Source organism: Olea europaea, chromosome 1 (assembly GCF_002742605.1).
Source record: "Olea europaea var. sylvestris chromosome 1, O_europaea_v1, whole genome shotgun sequence".
Classification (NCBI taxonomy): domain Eukaryota; kingdom Viridiplantae; phylum Streptophyta; class Magnoliopsida; order Lamiales; family Oleaceae; genus Olea; species Olea europaea.
The window spans coordinates 9,038,202-9,061,758 of NC_036237.1; the positions used below are offsets into that span (position 1 = coordinate 9,038,202).

A 23,557-nucleotide genomic window follows, 5' to 3' on the forward strand; every position below is an offset into this window, starting at 1 on the left:
ACATGTGACAACTTGCCACTTAAACCTCTAATTCCTTCAACCTTAAGCCTCCAACACGTCCTATAAGTCCTTAGAACTTTACACAAGATATTTATAACTCTTCCAAGTCACATATGGCTCCATGTGGTGCAAGGGAGAAGTCAAAGTTGGCTGCAAGAAGCCACCTCCTACTTGGACAGCTCATGCTAGGGGACTTTTCACTTTAATATATAATTGCTTCAACCTTAAGGCATAAATTTCGTGTCTAATCACCAAGGACTTAATATAGGATGAATATATATCTTAAACATCATAAATGGACACAAAAATAATGGTAGAAAAGTCAAGTATTGCAGCTAAGATGACAGCTCCTGCTTAGTGACTCACCTTGATTGCTTGAGGTGGCTGCAGCCCATGATATTCTTAATCCTTAAGTAATATGCACGACTTCAACCATTTAAAGACCACTCATTTACCTCCTAGATAATATATTAACTCCCTTAACTCGTCCCTAAGTGATTCCAAGTGAAAAGAGGGTGAAACAGTCAAAGAGAAATAGAAACAAGAAGCTGGAATTTCTGAACAGCTTTGTTACTCCACAGTTTTGAGGTTTGTTTCTATTATTTCTTAAAGGGTTTATGCTTTCTTGAACATTTGAACTTGTTTGTGATTAAGTTGGAGCACTGTTAATGATGTTATGATGCCTAAATAGGGGTAATTAATTTCAAGAATTTGAAAGAAAGTAATCTGGACAGAGATGAGGAATTGCTGGATTGAGTGATTTATACCTTGATTTTGGGATGATATGTAGTGTTTAACTTATATATATCAATATGAACGTTTTTATATGTAAGTAGGGAGTGTAGAAATGATTTTAATGGCTTAGAATTCTGTTGGTATCATAATAATAAAATGGAAACCGAAAACAGTCAAAGGGAAAAACTGCCCGATTTTGTGTAGTGGAAAATGGACTGTTATTGAAGCTCCAAACACTTCATTTGTCACAACATTATGATCTAATTATCTTCACATATATGTTATAGGTGTGTGGTAAAAGTTTGGGAGCCGTTAAATGTAGGTAAGGACATGAAAAAGAATTTGAAAAATGAGTGGACGGTGATGGAAACCTAGAAAATAGATTCTGTCCATTTGGGTATTTATTGTGATTTCAACATTTAGATGTCCCCTAATGAACTCTTGGGCCTAGAAAATATATCCTAAGGAATACTAGGTTGTCGAAAACAATTGGATGACGTTGACGTTCATAATTGGACTCGAGAGATAGCGAGACTTATGGAATTAGTTTGTAATGTCATCGGTAACTTGAAATAATGATTTTCTCTAAATTGTTTTGGCGTGAATGGACGTATTTTGGGATTGTGTGTGTTAAGATTATTAAATGGAGGATTGTATTTAATATTAGATGATAATACAGGCGACTTTTCGACTTTGAGCGAAAAAGGGAATTGATACACACTCCATAGGAGCTTACACACATAAAGGCGAAAGGTAAGTGAAAATTCATTTGCAACTACGATGCAAGAACCTAGTATATGTGACATAGTAATGTTGAAATATCTACATAACTTTGATAAGAGGCTTATAGCACATCATATGGTGGTTACGATCATTGAGTACGAGGTTGCGTAACCTATTGACACTTATTTTTATTAAATACGTCATTTATGAGTATTTTCACATGCATGCATGACATGTAACATGGTTGAAAATCCTACATGCAAAATATGATTTCAAAGTGAGTTTCATTATAAATGTTTTATTGACCACTACTAGGGCACCGAGGCATGTGAGTCATGCTTATGTGATATGTTTGGTATTGCGGGTGTTACTTCCTGGGCGATTGCAAAAGTAGATAGGGGATGGGCCTTTGGTGATCACGGGAGGGCGGACCACTCGACTATGCCCTTGTGATATTATGATTATTGGCGCTGTCGGGTAGGAGACTTCTTGGGTGATCATAGGGGTAGTCAGGGAATGGGCCTCTAGTGGTCACGAGAGGATGGTCCACTTGTCGGTGTCGANAGCGACTTTTCGACGTTGAGCAAAAAAGGAAATTGATACACACTCCATAAGAGCTTACACACATAAAGGCGAATGGCAAGTGAAAATCCATTTGCAACTACGATGCAAGAACTAGTATATGTGACATAGTAATATTGAAATATCTACATAACTTTGATAAGAGGCTTATAGCACATCGTATGGTGGTTACGATCATTGAGTATGAGGTTGCATAACCTATTGACACCGATTTTTATTAAATACGTCATTTATAAGTATTTTCATATGCATGCACGACATGTAACATGGTTGAAAATCCTGCATGCAAAATATGATTTCAAAGTGAGTTTCATTATAAATGTTTTATTGACCACTACTAGGACACCGAGGCATGTGAGGCATGCTTATGTGATATGTTTGGCATTGTGGGTGTTACTTCCTGGGTGATTGCAAAGGTAGATAGGGGATGGGCCTTTGGTGATCACGGGAGGGCGGACCACTCGACTGTGCCCTTGTGCTATTATGATTATTGGCGCTACCGGGTGGGAGACTTCTTGGGTGATCATAGGGGTAGTCAGGGGATGGGCCTCTAGTGGTCACGAGAGGATGGTCCACTTGTCGGTATCGATTTCATACTGGCCATTCGATTATTGATATTGATATTATGCAGAGCTCTATCCGGTGCATAGTAGGTGGGTCAAGGGCCCAATGAAATGAAAGATTTCAAGTGAAATGATTTCTAGTCGACTTTGACGAATATTGAAATATGATACTTTTTATCGTGATATTTAAAGTAAATGGCATGGTGTCATATGTCGTTATTACTCATGTTCAGGACATGCATGATTTTGCTTACTAAGCATTGGCTTATGTAGTTCTTGCATTGTAGGTGAACATGGAACTACATAGAGAGCATGGCTAGCTGTGGAGCTCCTACAAGATTTCAGAGTTCGATGTACATGGATGACGACCTGTAGGGTTATTTTGTAGGCTGCCATCTGTAGGGTTATATTTTGGAATCCTATATATTGTACTTTTGAAATGGTCTATAGACATGTTTATAAGCTCTGAATATATATGTTGGATTATGGCGATATGATTTTGGGTTTCGATATATTATATGATCGTGTCACGGATGATTAGAAGTTAACAAACTCAAAAAAAATATATATGTAAAATTCTATGTCTAGGTTGTGTATAGATATCAATATTAATTTGGAGGTGTGACAACTTGTATGGACGGAAGTGTGATATCTACACAGATCACAAAAGTCTCAAGTATTTCTTCACACAGAAGGAATTGAATATGCGATAAAGACGATGGTTAAAATTGGTGAACGATTACGACTGCATTATTCATTACCATCCAGGTAAGGCTAATGTTGTGATTGAGGCTCTAAGTAGAAAATCAATGGGACAATTGATGTCACTAACCACCTCTCAAGTGGAGTTAGTCAAGGATTTGGAAAAGTTACAGATCGAAGTGGTTACCACACCAAGACAAGTCACTGCTCGTCTAGCAACTTTAATAATTCGACCTACTCTTAGAGATCGAATTATAGAAGCACAAAATAAAGACTCATTTTTGCAGAAGATTAAGAATAAAGTTGGTACCGATAAGAAAAAGGACTTTGGAGTAGCTGAGGATCAGGCACTGATATTTAGAGGAAGAATTTGTGTGCCTAAGGATGAAGCCTTGAGAAACGAGATATTAAAAGAAGCTCATTTCACCCCGTACACCGCACATCCCGATGGTATGAAAATGTATCGAGATCTACGAGATACATTTAGGTGGAGAAATATGAAAAGAAGTATAGGGCTATACGTGCAGAAGTGCATGGTATGTCAATAGGTTAAGGCAAAACACCAAAAACCAGCTAGAATGTTAAATCCACTAGATATACCTGAATGGAAATGGGAAAATATCACGATGGACTTTGTGGTTGGATTCCGGTAGTCAGCAAGAGGAAATAATGCTATATGGGTAGTAGTGGATCGACTAACGAAGTCAGCTCATTTTCTTCCAGTGAAAATGACATTCAGTTTAGACCAATTGGCACAGTTATACATTAAAGAGGTTGTGAGATTACACGGTGTACCTGTATCCATTGTGTCTGACAGAGACCCAAGGTTCACGTCCAAATTTTGGAAAAGTCTACAAGGAGCTATGGGAACGAAGCTGAACTTTAGTACAGCATATCACCCTCAGTCCAATGGTCAGTCTGAAAGGACCATCCAAACTTTGGAAGACATGCTGAGAACATGTGTTTTGGATCTTGGAGGTAATTGGGAGTCATACTTACCTCTAGTAGAGTTCGCTTATAATAACAGTTTCCAAGTAACTATTGGAATGGCACCATACGAATGCTTGGATTTTCGACTTTCAAAGATATTGCCATAACTTTTGCATATGATGTCAGTTTTGGGCCCATAACTCCATTTCGAAAAGCTCACGATGATTCTGAATGAACAAACTACTTTGTTGTGACGTATGATGGATTTTGGCACTTTAAATTCATGTGGAAGAATAGGCGCTTGCATACATGGAACGCTTGGATTGTCGATATTCGAAGAAATTGGAATAATCTTCGTATACGGTGTCCATTTTGGGACCATGATGCAATTTCGAAAAGCTCACAATGATTCAGAATGAACGCATCACTTCATCATGATGTATGATGAATTTTGGCAGTTTGAATTTGGGGGGAAGAACAAGCACTTGCGTACATGGAAAGCTTGGATTGTTGATGTTTGAAGAAATTGGCATAACTTTCATATACAGTGTCCATTTTACCCCCATAACCACACACATTTCGAAAAGCTCACAACGATTCCAAATGAACTCATAGCTTCACCATGGCGTATGATAGATTTTAGCAGTTTGAATTCGGGTAGTAGAACAGGCGCTTGCGTACATGGAACGCTTGGATTGTCAATGTTCAAAGAAATTGGCATAACTTTCACCCACGGTGTCCGTTTTGGGCCCATAACACCATTTTGAAAAGCTCAAGATGATTTTGAATGAACTTATAGCTTCTTCATGACGTAAGATTGATTTTGGTTGTTTGAATTCGTACGGTAGAACAGGCACTTGCGCACGTGGAACGCTTGGATTGTCGACGTTCGAAGAAACTGGCATAACTTTCGCATATGGTGTCCATTTTAGACCCATAACCCCCTAAATTTCAGAAAGGTCACGACAATTCTGAATGAACTCACAGCGTCGTCATGATGTAAGATGGATTTTGGTAGTTTGAGTTCATGTGGAAGAACAAGTGCTTGCGTACATGGAGCTCTTAGATTGTCGAGGTTCGAATAAATTGGCATAACTTTCGCATACGGTGTCCATTTTGGGCTTGTAACCCCCCACATTTCGAAAAGCTCATGAAGATTCTGAATGAACTCGTAGTTTTGTCGTGACGTATGATGGATTTTGGCAATTTGAATTCAGGTAGATGAATAGGCGCTTGCATACATGGAACACTTGGATTGTCGACATTCAAAGAAATTGGCATAACTTTCGAATATGGTGTCTATTTTGGGCCCATAACACAATTTTGAAAAGCTCACGATGATTGTCAATGAGCTCATAGCTTCGCCATGATGTAAGATGGATTTTGGTAGCTTGAATTCGTGTTGAAGAACAGGCGCTTGCATACATGAAACGCTTGGATTGTCGACGTTCAAAGAAATTGGCATAACTTTTGCATACAGTGTCCATTTTGGGCCCATAACGCCCCCATATTTGAAAAGCTCACGATGACTCTGAATGAACAATTAGCTTCATCATGATGTATAATGAATTTGGTCATCTGAGTTCATGTGGAAGAACAGGCGCTTGCGTACATGGAATGCTTGGATTGTCGACGTTCAAATAAATTGGTATAACATTCACATACGGTATCCGTTTTGGGCCGATAACACCATTTTGAAAAGCTCACGACAATTTTGAATGAACTCATAGCTTCATCATGACGTATGATGGATTTTGGCTATTTGAATTTGTGTGGAAGAATAGGTGCTTGCGTACATGGAATGCTTGGATTGTCGATGTTCGAAGAAATTAGCATAACTTTTGCATATGGTGTCCATTTTGGGCCCATAATCCCCCACATTTTGAAAAGCTCACGATGATTCTAAATGAGCTCATAGTTTTACCGTAATGTATGATGGATTTTGACACTTTGAATTCATGTGGAAGAATAGGCGCTTGCGTACATGGAACGCATGGATTGTCGACGTTAGAAGAAATTGGACTAATCTTCACATACGATATCCGTTTTGGGACCATGACCCAATTTTGGAAAGCTCACGATGATTCAAAAAGAACTCATTGCTTCAGCATGATGTATGATGAATTTTGGCAGTTTAAATTCGTGTAGAAGAATAGGAGCTTGCGTACATGGAAAGCTTGGATTGTCGACGTTCAAAGAAATTGGCATAACTTTCGCATACGGTGTCCATTTTAGGCCCAAACCTCACACATTTTGAAAAGCTCACGATGATTCTGAATGAACTCATAGCTTCACCTTGGCGTATGATGGATTTTGGCAGTTTGAATTTGGGTAGTAGAATGGGCACTTGCATACATGGAACGCTTGGATTGTCGATGTTCAAAGAAATTGGCATAACTTTCACCCACGGGGTCCGTTTTAGGCTCATAACACCATTTCAAAAAGCTCACGATGATTTTGAATGAACTCATAGCTTCGTCATGATGTATGATGGATTTTGGTAGTTTGAAATCATGTGGAAAAATGGGCACTTGTGTACATGGAATGCTTGGATTGTCTACGTTCGAAGAAATTGGCACAACTTTTGCATACGGTGTCCTTTTTGGGCCTATAACCCCATTTCAAAAAGGTCACGATGAAATTGAATGAACTTATATCGTCACCATGATGTATAATGGATTTTAGCACATAAGGAAGAACAGATACTTTCGTACATGGAACGCTTGGATTGTCGACGTTCGACGAAATGAGCTTAACTTTCGCATAATGTGTCCATTTTGGGCCTATAACCCCCCATATTTTGAAAGCTCACGATGATTCTGAATGAACTCGTAGCTTCACCGTGATGTACGATGCATTTTGGCAGTTTGCATTCGGGAAGAAGAACAGGTGCTTGCGTACATGGAACGCTTGGATTGTCGATGTTCGAGGAAATTGGCATAACTTTCGCATACTGTGTCCATTTTTGGCCCAAAACACCCCACATTTCAAAAAGCTTACGACGATTTTGAATGAACTAATAGCTTCATCGTGGCATATGATGGATTTTGGCAGTTTGAATTCAGGTAGAATAACAGGCGCTTGTGTACATGGAATGCTTAGATTGTCGACGTTCGAAGAAATTGGCATAACTTTTGGATACGGTGTCTATTTTGGGCCCAAATTCCCACATTTCGAAAAGCTCATAATGATTTTGAATGAACTCATAGCTTTATCATGACGTATGATGGATTTTGGCAGTTTGAATTTGTGTGGAAGAAAAGGCACTTGCGTACATGGAACGCTTGGATTGTCGACGTTCGAAGAAATTAGGATAACTTTTGCTTACGGTGTCCATTTTGGGCCCATAACCCCATTTCGAAAAGCTCACAATGATTCTGAATAAAGTAATAGCTTCACAATGATGTGTGATTGATTTTAACAGTTTGAATTCATGTGGAAGAATAGACGCTTGCGTACATAGAATGCTTGGATTGTGGATGTTCGAAGAAATTGACATAAATTTCGCATACTATGTCTGTTTTAGGTACATAACCCCATTTCGAAAAGCTCAGGATGATTCTAAATGAACTCATTGGTTTTCCATGATGTATGATGGATTTTGGTAGTTTGAATTAGTGTGGAAGAACAGGTGCTTGGGTCCATAGAACGCTTGGATTGTCGACGTTCGAAGAAACTGGCATAACTTTCGCATACGGTGTTCATTCTAGGCCCATAACCCCCCACATTTTGGAAAGCTCACAACGATTCTGAATGAGCTTAGCGCTTCACCGTGACATATGATGGATTTTGGTAGTTTGAATTTGTGTGGAAGAACAGGCGCGTGCTTGCATGGAACGCTTGGATTGTCGACGTTCGAAGAAATTGGCATAACTTTTGTGTACCGTATCCATTTTGGGCCCCTTACCCCCCACATTTTGAAAAGCTCACTACGATTCTGAATGAACTCATAGCTTCGCCATGACGTATGATGGGTTTTGGTAGTTTGAATTCGCGTGGAAGAACAGGCGCTAGCGTACATGGAATGCTTGGATTGTCGATGTTCGAAGAAATTGGCATAACTTTCGCATATGGTGTCCATTTTGGACCTATAAACCCCACATTTCGGAAAGCTCACGATGATTCAGAATGAACTCACAGCTTTATCGTGACGTAAGATGGATTTTGGCAATTTGAATTTGTGTGGAAGAACATGCACTTACGTACATGGAACTCTTGGATTGTCGACGTTCGATGAAATTGGCATAACTTTTGCATACGGTGTTCGTTTTGGGAACACAACATCGTTACGAAAAGCTCTCAATGATTCTGAATGAACTCATAGCTTCACTCTAACATATGATGGATTTTGGTAGTTTGAATTCGTGTGGAAGAACAACGCTTGCATACATAGAATGCTTAGATTGTCGACGTCTGAAGAAATTGGCATAACTTTCGGATATGGTGTCTATTTTGGGCCCATTACCCCCCACATTTTGAAAAGCTCACGTCGATTATGAATGAACTCGTAGCTTCACCATGACGTATTATGGATTTTGGTAGTTTGAATTCGTGTTGGAAGAATAGGTGCTTGCGTACATGGAACGCTTGGATTGTCGACGTTCGAAGAAATTGGCATAACTTTCGCATACTGTGTCTGTTTTGGGCCCATAATCCCATTTCAAAAAGTTCACAATGATTCTAAATGAACTCATAGCTTTTTCGTGGCATATGATGGATTTTGACAGTTTAAATTCGTGCGGAAGAATAGGTGCTTGAGTACATGGAATGCTTGGATTGTCGACGTGCGAAGAAATTGGCACAACTTTCGCATACTGTGTCCGTTTTGGGCCCATAATCCCATTTCAAAAAGCCCAAGATGCTTCTGAATGAACAAACAGCTTCATCGTGACATATGATGGACTTTAGGAATTTGAATTAGTATGAAAGAATGGACGCTTGCGTACATAGAACGCTTCGATTGTCGACGTTCGAAGAAATTGGCATAACTTTCACATACGGTGTTCGTTTTAGGCCCATAACCCCATTTTGGAAAGTTCATGATGATTCTGAATGAACTTATAGCTTTACCATGATGTATGATGGATTTTAATAGTTTGAATTAGTGTGGAAGAACAGACGTTTGCATATATGGAACGTTTGGATTGTCGACGTTTGAAGAAATTAGCATAACTTTCGCATACGATGTCCGTTTTGGACCCATAATCCCCCATATTTTGGAAAGCTCATGACGATTCTGAATGAATTCGTAGCTTTTCGTGATATATGATGGACTTTAGCAGTTTGAATTCGTGTGGAAGAACAGACGCTTGCGTACATAGAACGCTTAGATTGTCGACGTTCGGAGAAATTGGCATAACTTTCATATACGATGTCCATTTTAGGACCATAACCCCAAACATTTCAAAAAGCTCACGACGATTCTAAATGAACTCATAGCTTCACCATGACGTATGATGGATTTTACAAGTTTGAATTCGTGCAGAAGAACAAGCCCTTACGTACATGGAACGCTTAGGTTGTCGACCTTTGAAGAAATTGGCATAACTTTCACATATCGTGTCCATTTTGGACCCATAACCCCATTTTGGAAAGCTCACGATGATTCTGAATGAAAAACTAGTTTGTCGTAACATATGATTGATTTTTCCAGCTTGAATTTGTGTGGAAGAATAGGCGCTTGCGAACATGGAATGCTTGGTTTGTCGACATTCAAAGAAATTGGTATAAGTTTAGCATACGATGTACATTTTGGGCCCATAACCCCATTTCGAAAAGCTCACGATGATTTTGAATTAACAAACTGCTTCATCATGATGTATAATAGATTTTAGTAATTTGACTTCGTGTCGAAGAACTGACACTTGTGTACATGGAAAGCTTTGATTGTTGACGTTCGAAGAAATTGACATAAATTCCACATACGGTGTCCGTTTTGTGCCCATAATCCCATTTTGAAATTTCACAATGATTTTGAATGATCTAATAGCTTTGCCATGACGTATTATGGATTTTAGTAGTTTGGATCAATGTGGAAGAACAGGCATTTGCATATATGGAGCGCTTGGATTGTCGACGTTGGAAGAAATTGGCATAACTTTCGCATAAGGAGTCCATTTTGGCCCATAAGCCCCCACATTTCGAAAAGCTCACGACAATTTTGAACGAACTTGCAACTTCTTCATGATGTATGATGGATTTTGGCAATTTGAATTCGTTTGGAAGAACAGACGCTTGCGTACATGGAACGCTTGGATTGTCGACGCTCGAAGAAATTGGCAAAACTTTTGCATACGGTGTCCGTTTTAGGCCCATAACCCCCCACATTTCGAAAAGCTCACGATGATTCTGAATAAACTTGTAGTTTCACCATGACTTATGATGGATTTTGGTAGTTTGAATTCGTGTAAAAGAATAGGGGCTTGCGTACATAGAAGGCTTGGATTGTCGACGTGCGAAGAAATTGGCACAACTTTCGCATACTGTGTCCGTTTTGGGCCCATAATCCCATTTCAAAAAGCCCAAGATGATTCTGAATGAACAAACAGCTTCATCATGACATATGATGGACTTTAGGAATTTGAATTAGCATGAAAGAACGGACGCTTGCGTATAGAGAACGCTTCGATTGTTGACGTTCGAAGAAACTGGCATAACTTTCACATACGGTGTCCGTTTTGTTCCCATAACCCCATTTCGAAAAGTTCATGATGATTCTAAATGAACTTATAGCTTTACCATGATGCACGATGGATTTTGACAGTTTGAATTAGTGTGGAAGTACTGGCATTTGCGTATATGGAACGTTTGGATTGTCGACGTTCTAAGAAATTGGCATAACTTTCGCATACGGTACCCATTTTAGGCCCATAACCCCCCATTTTTGGAAAGCTCATGATGATTCTGAATGAACTAGCAGGTTCTTCGTGATGTATGATGGATTTTGGTAGTTTGAATTCGTGTGGAAGAACAAATGCTTACATACATGGAAAGCTTGGATTGTCGACGTTCGAAGAAATTGGCATAACTTTCACATACGGTGTCGATTTTGAGACCATAACCCCCACATTTCGAAAAGCTCACGATGATTCTGAATGAACTCGTAGCTTCGCCATGACGTATGGCAGATTTTTGCAGTTTGTATTCGTGCAGAACAATAAGCACTTGCGTGCATGGAATACTTAGGTTGTCGACGTTTGAAGAAATTGGGATAACTTACTTATATCGTGTCCATTTTGGGCCCATAACCCTATATTGGAAAGCTCACGACGATTCTGAATGAAAAACTAGTTCGTCGTAACATATGATTGATTTTGGCAGCTTGAATTTGTGTTGAAGAACAGGCGCTTGCATACATGGAACGGTCGACTTGTCGACATTCGAGGAAATTGACATAAGTTTCACATACGGTGTACGTTTTGGGCCCATAACACCATTTTGAAAAGCTCACGATGATTTTGAATGAACAAACAGCTTCATCATGATGTATAATAGATTTTAGTAGTTTGAATTCGTGTGGAAGAATAGACGCTTGCATACGTGGAACGCTTCGAATGCCGAAGTTCAAAGAAATTGGTATAACTTTCGCATACAGTGTCTGTTTTGTTCCCATAACCCCATTTTGGAAATTTCACAATGATTCTGAATGATCTCATAGCTTTTCCATGATGTATTATGGATTTTGGCAGTTTGAATTAGTGTGGAAGAACATGTGTTTGCATATACGGAATGCTTGGATTATCGACGTTCGAAAAAATTTGCATAACTTTCGCATAAGGTGTCCATTTGGGGCCCATAACCCCCCACATTTCGAAAAGCTCACGATAATTCTGAATGAACTTGCAGCTTCTTCATGATGTATGATAGATTTTGGCAATTTGAATTCGTGTGAAAGAACAGACGCTTGCGTACACGAAACGCTTGGATTGTCGACGTTCGAAGAAATTGGCAAAACTTTCACATCGGTGTCCGTTTTGAGTCCATAACCCCCCACATTTCGAAAAGCTCGTGATGATTCTGAATGAACTTGTAGTTTCACCATGAAGTATGATGGATTTTTGTAGTTTGAATTCGTGTAGAAGAACATGCGCTTGCGTACATGGAACGCTTGGATTGTCGACGTTCGAAGAAATTGGCATAACTTTCCCATACGGTGTTCGTTTTGGGCCCATAATCCTATATCAGAAATCCCACGATGATTTTGAATGAACAAACAGTTTAATAGTGACGTATTATCGACCTTAGCAATTTGAATTCATGTAGAAGAACAGATGCTTGCGTACATGGAACGCTTTGATTTTCGATGTTCGAAAAAATTGGTGTAACTTTAGCATACGGTGTCTGTTTTCGGCCGATAATCCCATTTCTGAAAGCCCACGACGATTTTAAATGAACAAACAACTTCATCGTGACGTATGATGTACTCCCACAGTTTGAATTAGTGTGGAAAAATAAGCATTTGCATACATGGAACATTTGGATTGTCGACAACCGAAGAAATTGGCATAATTTTTGTATACGGTGTCCATTTTGGGCCCATAACCCCCCACATTTCGAGAAACTCAAGATGATTTTGAATGAACTCATAACTTCTTCATGATGTATGATGGATTTTGGCAGGTTGATTTTATGTGGAGAACAGACGCTTCCATACATGGAACGCTTGGATTGTCAACGTTCAAAGAAATTGGCATAACTTTCGCATACGATGTCCATTTTGGGATCATAACCCCTCACATTTTGAAAAGCTCACGACAATTTTGAATGAACTCATAGCTTCACCATGACGTATGATGGATTTTGGCAATTTGAATTCGTGTAGAAGAACAGGCGCTTGCGAGCATGGAACGCTTAGATTATCGATGTTCAAAGAAATTGGTATAACTTTCGCATACGGTATTCGTTTAGGGCCTATAACCCCGTTTCAAAAAACTCACTATCATTCTGAATGTTCAAAAAGCTTCATCGTGACGTATGATGAATTTTGGCAGTTTGAATTTGTGTAGAGGAACAATCTTGCGTACATGGAACACTTCGATTGTCGACATTCGAAGAAATTGGCATAACTTTCGCATACGATGTCCATTTTCGGGCCATAAACCCCCACATTTTGAAAAGCTCATGACGATTTTAAATGAGCTCATAGATTCACCGTGACGTATGATGGATTTCGACAGTTTTAATTCATGTGGAAGAATAGGCGCTTGTGTACATGGAACACTTGGATTGTCAACGTTCGAAGAAATTGGCATAACTTTCGCATATAGTGTCCATTTTCGGCCCATAACCCCTCACATTTCAAAAAGCTCATGATGATTTTGAATGAACTCATACCTTCATCGTGGCGTATGATGGATTTTGGCAAGTTAAATTTGGATTGAAGAATAGGAGCTTGCGTACATGGAACACTTGGATTGACGACGTTCGAAGAAATTGGGATAACTTTAGCATATGGTGTCCGTTTTCGGCCCATAACCCCCCACGTTTTTATAAGCTCAAGAAGATTTTGAATGAATTCACAGCGTCACTGTGACATATGATGGATTTTCGCAGTTTGACTTTGTGGGGAAGAACATGCGCTTGCATACATGGAATGCTTGGATTGTCGACGTTCGAAGAAATTGGCATAAATTTTGCATACGGTGTCCATTTTTGGCCCATAACCGCCACATTTTGAAAAGCTCACGTTGATTTTGAATGAACTCACAGCTTCGTAATGTATGATGGATTTTAACAATTTGAATTCCTGTGGAAGAACAGGCGCTTGCTTACATGGAATGCTTGGATTGTCGACATTCGAAGAAATTGGCATAACTTTCGTATACGGTGTCCATTTTGGGCCCGTAACACCACTTCAAAAAGCTCATGATGATTTTGAATGAACTCTTAGCTTCGCCATGACTCATGATGGATCTTGGCAGTTTGAATTCGTGTGGAAGAATAGGCGCTTGTGTACATGGAACACTTGGATTGTCGACGTTCGAAGAAATTAGCATAACTTTCACATACAGTGTCCATTTTGGGCCCATAACCCCCTGCATTTCGAAAAGCTCATGATAATTCTGAATGAACTTGTACCTTTATTGTGGCGTATGATGGATTTTGGACGGTTAAATTCACGTAGAAGAATAGGAGCTTGTGGATATGGGACGCTTGCATTGTCGACGTTCGAAGAAATTGGGATAACTTTCACATACGGTGTCGATTTTGGCCCCATAACCCCCCACATTTTTGAAAACTCTAGATGATTCTGAATGAACTCAAAGCTTTGCGTGACGTATAATGGATTTTTGCAGTTTGAATTCGTGTGGAAGAATAGGCACTTGCGTACATGGAACGCTTGGATTGTCGACATCCGAAGAAATTGGCATAACTTTCGCATACGGTGTCCATTTTCGAGCCATAATCCCCCACATTTTGAAAAGCTCATGATGATTTTAAATGAGCTCGTAGCTTCACTGTGATGTATGATGGATTTTGTTAGTTTTAATTCGTGTGGAAAAATAGGCGCTTGCATACATAGAACACTTGGATTGTCGACGTTCGAAGAAATTGACATAACTTTCACATACAATGTCCATTTTGGGCCCATAACCCTCACATTTCGAAAAGCTCATGATGATTTTGAATGAACTCATGCCTTCACCGTGGCGTATGATGGATTTTGGCAGGTTAAATTTGGATTGAAGAATAGGAGCTTGCGTACATAGAACGCTTGGATTGTCGACGTTCGAAGAAATTGGGATAACTTTTGCATACGGTGTCTGTTTTGGGCCCATAACCCCCCATATTTTTGAAAGCTCAAGACGATCTTGAATGAACACAAGCTTCATCGTGACGTATGACGAATTTTCGTAGTTTGAATTCGTGTGGAAGAACAAGCGCTTGCGTACACGGAACGCTTGGATTTTCGACGTTCGAAGAAATTGGTAGAACTTTCGCATACGGTGTCCATTTTTTGCCTATAACCCCCACATTTCGAAAGGCACACGATGATTTTGAATGAACTCACAGCTTCACCGTGATGTATGATGGATTTTGGCAGTTTGAATTCGTGTGGAAGAACAGGCCCCTGCTTACATGGAACGCTTGGATTGTCGACGTTCGAAGAAATTGGCATAAGTTTCATATATGGTGTCCATTTTGGGCTTATAACACCATTTTGAAAAGCTCACCATGATTCTGAATGAACTCTTAGCTTCGCAATGACTTATAATGAAATTTGGAAGTATGAATTTGTGTGTAAGAATAGGCGCTTGCGTTCATGGAACACTTGAATTGTCAACGTTTGAAGAAATTGGCATAACTTTTGCATATAGTGTCCATTTTGGGCCCATAACCCCCGATAATTTGAAAAGCTTATGATGATTCTGAATGAACTCGTACCTTCAACATGGCATATGATGGATTTTGGAAGGCTAAGAGCTTGCGTACATGGAACGCTTAGATTGTCGACGTTCGAAGAAATTGGGATAACTTTCGCATACGGTGTTCATTTTGGGCCCATAGCCCCCCACATTTTTGAAAGCTCAAGACGATTCTGAATGAACTCATAGCCTTCCCGTGACGTATAATGGATTTTTTTAGTTTGAGTTCGCGTGGAAGAACAGGCACTTGCGTACATGGAACGCTTGGATTGTTGCATCTGAAGAAATTGGCATAACTTTTGCATACGGTGTTCATTTTCGGGCCATAACCCCCCATATTTCGAAAAACTCATGACGATTTTAAATGAGCTCGTAGCTTCATCATTACGTATGATGGATTTTGATAGTTTTTTTGTGTGGAAGAACAGGCGCTTGCATAATAGAACATCTGGATTGTCGACGTTCGAAGAAATTGGCATAACTTTTGCATACAGTGTCCATTTTGGGCCCATAACCCCTCACATTTCGAAAAGCTCGTGATGATTCTGAATGAACTCCTACCTTCCTCGTGGCGCATGATGGATTTTGGTAGGTTAAATTTGGATAGAAAAATAGGAGCTTGCGTACATGAAATACTTGGATTGTTGACGTTCGAAGAAATTAGGATAATTTTCGTATACGGTGTTCGTTTTGGGCCCATAACCACCCACATTTTTGGAAGCTCAAGACGATTCTGAATGAACTCATAGCTTTGCTGCGATGTATGATGGATTTTTGCAGTTTGAATTCCTGTGGAAGAACAGGCGCTTGCATACACGGAACGCTTGGATTCTCGGCATTCGAAGAAATTGGCATAACTTTCTCATACAATGTCCATTTTTGGCCCAGAACCCCCACATTTTGAAAAGTACATGATGATTATGAATAAACTCACAACTTTACCGTGACGTATGATGGATTTTGACAGTTTGAATTCCTATGGAAGAACATGCGCTTGCTTATAAGGAATGCTTGGATTGTCGACGTTCGAAGAAATTAGCATAACTTTCGCATACGGTGTCCATTTTAGGCCTATAACACTGTTCTGAAAAGCTCACAATGATTCTGAATGAACTCTTAGCTTCACCATAACTTATGATGGATTTTGGCAGTTTGAATTCATGTGGAAGAACAGGCGCTGGCATACATGGAACACTTGGATTGTTGACGTTCGAAGAAATTGGCATAACTATTGTATACGGTGTCCACTTTGGGCCCATAACCCCCCAAATCACGAAAAGCTCATGATGATTCAAAATGAACTCGTACCTTCATCGTGGCATACGATGGATTTTGGCAGGTTGAATTTGGGTAGAAGAATAGGAGCTTGCGTACATGGAACTCTTGGATTGTCGACGTTCGAAGAAATTGGGATAACTTTTGCATACGATGTCCGTTTTGGGCCCATAACCCGCCACATTTTTGAAAGTTCAAGATAATTCTGAATGAACTCATAGCTTTCCTGTGACGTATAATGGATTTTTGCAATTTGAGTTCATGTGGAAGAATAGGCACTTGCCTACATAGAACGCTTGGATTGTCGACATCCGAAAAAATTGGCATAAGTTTCACATACGGTGTCCATTTTCAGGCCATAACCCCCCACATTTCAAAAAGTTCATGATGATTTTAAATGAATTCGTAGCTTCGTCATGACGTATGATGGATTTCGATAGTTTTAATTTGTGTGGAAGAATCGATGCTTACGTACATGGAACACCTGGATGTCGACGTTCGAAGGAATTGGCGTAACTTTCGCATACAGTGTCCATTTTTGGCCCATAACTCCCCACATTTCAAAAAGTTCATGATGATTCTGAATGAACTCGTACCTTCATCGTGGCATATGATGGATTTTGGTAGGTTAAATTCGGATAGAAGAGTAGGAGCCTGCGTACATGGAATACTTGGATTGTCGACGTTTGAAGAAATTGGGATAACTTTCGTATATGATGTTCGTTTTGGGCCCATAACCCCCCACATTTTTGAAAGCTCAAGATGATTTTGAATGAACTCACAGCTTCACCGTGACGTATGATGGATTTTCACAGTTCGAATTCGTGTGGAAGAACAGGCACTTGCGTACATAGAATGCTTGGATTCTCGACGTTTGAAGAAATTGGCATAACTTTCACGTACGGTGTCCATTTTTGGCCCTTAACCCCCACATTTCGAAAAATAGACGATGATTCTGAATAAACTCACAGTTTTATCGTGACGTATGATTGATTTTAGTAGTTTGAATTCGTGTGGAAGAACAGGCGCTTGCTTACATGGAACGCTTGGATTGTCGACATTCGAAGAAATTGGCATAACTTTCGCATATGGTGTCCATTCTGGGCCTATAACACTGTTTCAAAAAGCTCACGATGATTCTGAATGAACTCTTAGCTTCGTCATGACTTATGATGGATTTTGGCAGTTTGAATTCGTGTGGAAGAACAGGCGCTGGCATATATGGAACACTTGGATTGTTGACGTTTGAAGAAATTGGCATAACTATCGTATACAGTGTCCACTTTGGGAACATAATCCACCACATTACGAAAAGCTCATGATGATTTAAAATGAACTCGTACCTTCATTGTGGCATACGATGGATTTTGGCTCGGGTAGAAGAATAGGAGCTTGCGTACATGTAACGTTTGGATTGTCGACGTCCGAAGAAATTGGGATAATTTTCGCATACGGTGTCCGTTTTGAGCCCATAACGCCCCACATTTTTGAAAGCTTAAGATGATTTTGAATGAACTCATAGCTTTCCTGTGACGTATAATGGATTTTTACAGTTTGAGTTCGTGTGGAAGAACAGGCACTTGCGTGCATGGAATGCTTGGATTGTCGACATCCGAAGAAATTGGCATAACTTTCGCGTACGGCGTCCATTTTCGGGCCATAACCCCCCACATTTCAAAAAGCTCATGATAATTTTAAATGAGCTCGTAGCTTTATCTTGACGTATGATGGATTTCGATAGTTTTAATTCGTGTGGAAGAACAGGCGCTTGCGTACATGTAACAGGTGGATTGTCGATGTTCGAAGAAATTAGCATAACTTTCACATACAGTGTCCATTTTGGGCCCATAACCCCTCACATTTCGAAAAGCTCATGATGATTCTGAATGAACTCGTACCTTCATCGTGGCATATAATAGATTTTGGCAGGTTAAATTTGGATAGAAAAATAGGAGCTTGCGTACATGGAACACTTGGATTGTCGCGTTCAAAGAAATTGGGATAACTTTCGCATACGGTGTCCATTTTGGGCCCATAACCCCCCACATTTTTGAAAGTGCAAGACAATTCTGAATGAACTCAGAGCTTTACCGTGATGTATGATAGATTTTCGCAGTTTGAATTCATGTTGAAGAACAGGCGCTTGCGTACACGGAACGCTTGGATTGTCGACGTTCGAAGAAATTGGCATAACATTCACATGCGGTGTCCATTTTTGGTCCATAACCCCCACATTTCAAAAAGTACAAGATGATTTTGAATAAACTCACAGCTTTACCATGACGTATGATGGATTTTGACAGTTTGAATTCGTGTGGAAGAATAGGTGCTTGCTTACATGGAACACTTGGATTGTCGACGTTCGAAGAAATTAGCATAACTTTCGCATACGGTGTCCATTTTGGGCCTATAACACTGTTTCGAAAAGCTCACGATGATTCTGAATAAGCTCATAGCTTCACCATGACTTATGATGGATTTTGGCAATTTGAATTCTTGTGGAAGAACAGGCGCTTGCATACGTGGAACACTTGGATTATCGACGTTCGAAGAAATTTGCATAACTTTCGCATATAGTGTCCACTTTGGGCCCATAACCCCCCCCCCACATTTCGAAAAGATCATGATGATTTTGAATGAACTCTTACCTTCATCGTGGCATATGATGGATTTTGGCAGGTTAAATTAGGGTAGAAGTCTAGGAGCTTGCGTACATGTAACGCTCGGATTGTCGACGTTCGAAGACATTGGGATAAGTTTCGCATACGGTATCCATTTTGGGCCCATAACCCCCCACATTTTTGAAAGCTCAAGATGATTCTGAATGAACTCATACTTTACCATGACGTATAATAGATTTTGGCAGCTTAAATTTGTGTGGAAGAATAGGCACTTGCGTACATGGAATGCTTTGATTATCTGACGTTCAAAGAAATTGGCATAACTTTCGCATAGGGTGTCCATTTTCGGGCCTTAACCCCCCACATTTTGAAAAGCTCATGATGATTTTAAATGAGCTCGTAGCTTCATCGTGATGAATGATGAATTTTGATAGTTTTAATTCGTGTGGAAGAATAGGCGCTTGCTTATATGGAACACTTGGATTGTTGACGTTCGAAGAAATTGACATAACTTTCGCATACAGTGTCAATTTTAGGCCCATAACCCCTCACATTTCGAAAAGCTCATGATGATTCTGAATGAACTCATACCTTCATCGTCACGTATGATGGATTTTGGTAGGTTAAATTCGGATAGAAAAATAGGAGCTTGCGTACATGGAACACTTGGATTGTCGACGTTTGAAGAAATTGGGATAACTTTCGCATACAGTGTTCGTTTTGGGCCCATAACCCCCCAGATTTTTGAACGCTCAAGATGATTATGAATGAATTCACATCTTTGTCATGACGTATGATAGATTTTACCAGTTCGAATTCGAGTGAAAGAATTGGCGCTTGCGTACATGGAACGCTTGGATTGTCGACGTTCCAAGAAATTGGCATAAATTTCGCATACGGTGTCCATTTTTTGCCCATAACCCCCACATTTCGAAAAGCTCACAATGATTTTAAATGAACTCACAGCTTCACAATGACGTATGATAGATTTCGGAAGTTTGTATTCATGTGGAAGAACAGGCGCTTGCTTACATGGAACGTTTGGATTGTCGACGTTCGAAGAAATTGCATAACTTTTGCATATGGTGTCCATTTTGGGCCCATAACCCCCCACATTTTAAAAAGCTCATGATGATTCTGAATGAAATCGTACCTTCATCATGGCATATGATGGATTTTGGTAGGTTAAATTTGGGTAGAAGAATAGAAGCTTACATACATGGAACGATTGGATTATCGACGTTCGAAGAAATTGGGATAACTTTCGCATACAGTGTCCGTTTTGGGCCCATAACCCCCCACATTTTTGAAAGCTCAAGACAATTTCGAATGAACTCACCACTTTGTCGTGGCCACGTATGATGGATTTTGACAGTTTGAATTCGTGTGGAAAAATAGGCGCCTGCGTACATGGAACGCTTCAATTGTCGACGTTCGAAGAAATTGGCATAACATTCGCTTACAGTATCCCTTTTTGGCACATAACCACCACATTTCAAAAAGCTCACGATGATTCTGAATGAACTCACAGCTTCACTGTAACGTATGATGGGTTTTGGCAGTTTGAGTTCGTGTGGAAGAACAGGCGTTTGCTTACATGGAACGCTTGGATTGTCGACGTTCAAAGAAATTGGCAAAACTTTCGCATACGGTGTCCATTTTTGGCCGATAACACCGTTTTGAAAAGCTCACGATGATTCTGAATGAACTCATAGCTTCGTCACCACTTATGATGGATTTTGATAGTTTGAATTCATGTGGAAAAACAGACGCTTGCGTACATGTAACACTTGGATTGTCGACATTCGAAGAAATTGGCATAACTTTCGCATACAATGTCCGTTTTGGGCCCATAACCTCCCACATTTCAAAAAGCTCATGATGATTCTGAATGAACTTGTACCTTCATCGTGGCGTATGAGGGATTTTGATAGGTTAAATTCGGGTAGAAGAATAGGAGCTTGCGTGCATGGAATGCTTGGATTGTCGACGTTCGAAAAAATTGGGATAACTTTCGCATACGGTGACCATTTTGGGCCCATAACCCCCCACACTTTTTAAAGCTCAAGGCGATTCTTAATTAACTCACAACTTTTTTGTGACGTATAATGGATTTTGGCAATTTGAATTCGTGTGGAAAAACAGGCGCTTGCGTACATGGAATTTTGGATTGTCGACGTTCGAAGAAATTGGCATAACTTTTGTATATGGTGTCCATTTTTAGCCCATAACCCCCACATTTCGAAATGCTCACGATGATTCTAAATGAACTCACAGCTTCACCGTGATGTATGATGGATTTTGGCAGCTTGAATTCGTGTAGAAGAATGGGGGCTTGCTTACATGGAACGCTTGGATTGTCGACATAAAAAGTAATTAGCATAACTTTCACATACGGTGTCCGTTTTAGGCCCATAACACCATTTTGAAAAGCTCACGATGATTTTGAATGAACTCATAGCTTTACCATGATGAATGATGTATTTCAGCAGTTTGAATTCATGTGGAAGAATAGGCGATTGCGTACATGAAACGCTTGGATTGTCGACATTCGAAGAAATTGGCATAACTTTCGCATACGATGTCCATTTTGGGCCCATAACACCGTTTCAAAAAGCTCACGATGAGTCTGAATGAACTCATACCTTCACCATGGCATTTGATAGATTTTGGCAGTTTGAATTCGAGTAGAAGAATAGGTGCTTGCGTACATAGAACGATTGGATTGTCGACGTTCGAAGAGATTGGCCTAACTTTTGCTTACAGTGTCCGTTTTGGGGCCATAACACCATTTCGAAAAGCTCACGATGATTATGAATGAACTCATGGCTTTGCTATAACATATGATGGATTTTGGCAGTTTGAATTCATGTGGAAGAATAGGTGCTCGCATACATGTAACGCATGGATTGTCGAAGTTCAAAGAAAAAGACATAACTTTCGCATACGATGTCCATTTTGGGCCCTTAACCCCACATATTTTGAAAAGCTCACGACAATTCTGAATGAGCTAGTAGCTTTACTGTGATGTATGATGGATTTTGGCAGGTTGAATACGTGTGGAAGAACAGGCGCTTGAGTACATGGAATGCTGAGATTGTCTATGTTCTGAGAAATTCGCATAACTTTTGCATACGGTGTTCGTTTTGGGTCCATGACCCCCCACATTTCGAAAAGCTCACAATGATTCTAAAGGAACTCATAGCTTTACAGTGACATATGACGGATTTTGGCAGTTTGAATTCCAGCAGAGGAATAGACGCTTGCGTACATGGAATGTATGAATTGTCAACGTTCGAAGAAATTTGTGTAACTTTTGCATATGGTGTCCGTTTTAGGCCCATAACCTCCCAAATTTTGGAAAGCTCATCATGATTCGGAATGAATCATAGCTTTACTGTGATGTATGATGGATTTTGGCAGTTTGAATTCTTGTGGAAGAATAGGCGTTTGCGTACATAGAATGCTGAGATTGTCGATGTTCGAAGAAATTGACATAACTTTCGCATACGGTGTTTGTTTTGGGCCCATAATCCCCCACATTTTGAAAAGCTCACGATAATTTTGAATGAACTCGGAGCTTCACCGTTACGTATGATGAATTTTGGCAATTTGAATTCGTGTGGAAGAACAGGCGCTTGCGTACATGGAACGCTTAGATTGTCGACGTTCGAAGAAATTGGCATAACTTTTACATACGGTGTCCGTTTGGGTTCACGACCCCACAATTCAGAAAGCTCATGATGATTCTGAATGAACTTACAGCTTCAACGTGACATATGATGGATTTTGGCAGTTTGAATTCGTGTGGAAGAACAGGCACTTGCATATATGAAACACTGAGATTGTTGACGTTCCAAGGAATCGACATAACTTTCGCATTTGTGGTCCCTTTTTGGCCCATAACCTCCTACATTTCGAAAAGTTCACAATGATTCTGAATGACCTCATAGCTTTGTCATGACGTATGATGGATTTTGGCAGCTTAACTTCGGGTAGAAGAACAAGTGCTAGCGTAAATGGAACACTTGGATTGTCAACGTTCGAAGAAATTGACATA

The 23,557-nt window shown here is 39.9% G+C and overlaps 1 long non-coding RNA gene across 1 annotated transcript; it reads left to right on the forward strand.

Annotated features, from left to right (window-relative positions):
• Positions 1-549: 549 nt before the first annotated feature.
• On the forward strand, positions 550-2,932 carry LOC111366187. The gene is made up of 3 exons (XR_002697648.1): positions 550-588; positions 1,415-1,488; positions 2,891-2,932. It is a non-coding gene; the product is annotated as an uncharacterized LOC111366187 (long non-coding RNA).
• Positions 2,933-23,557: the final 20,625 nt, after the last annotated feature.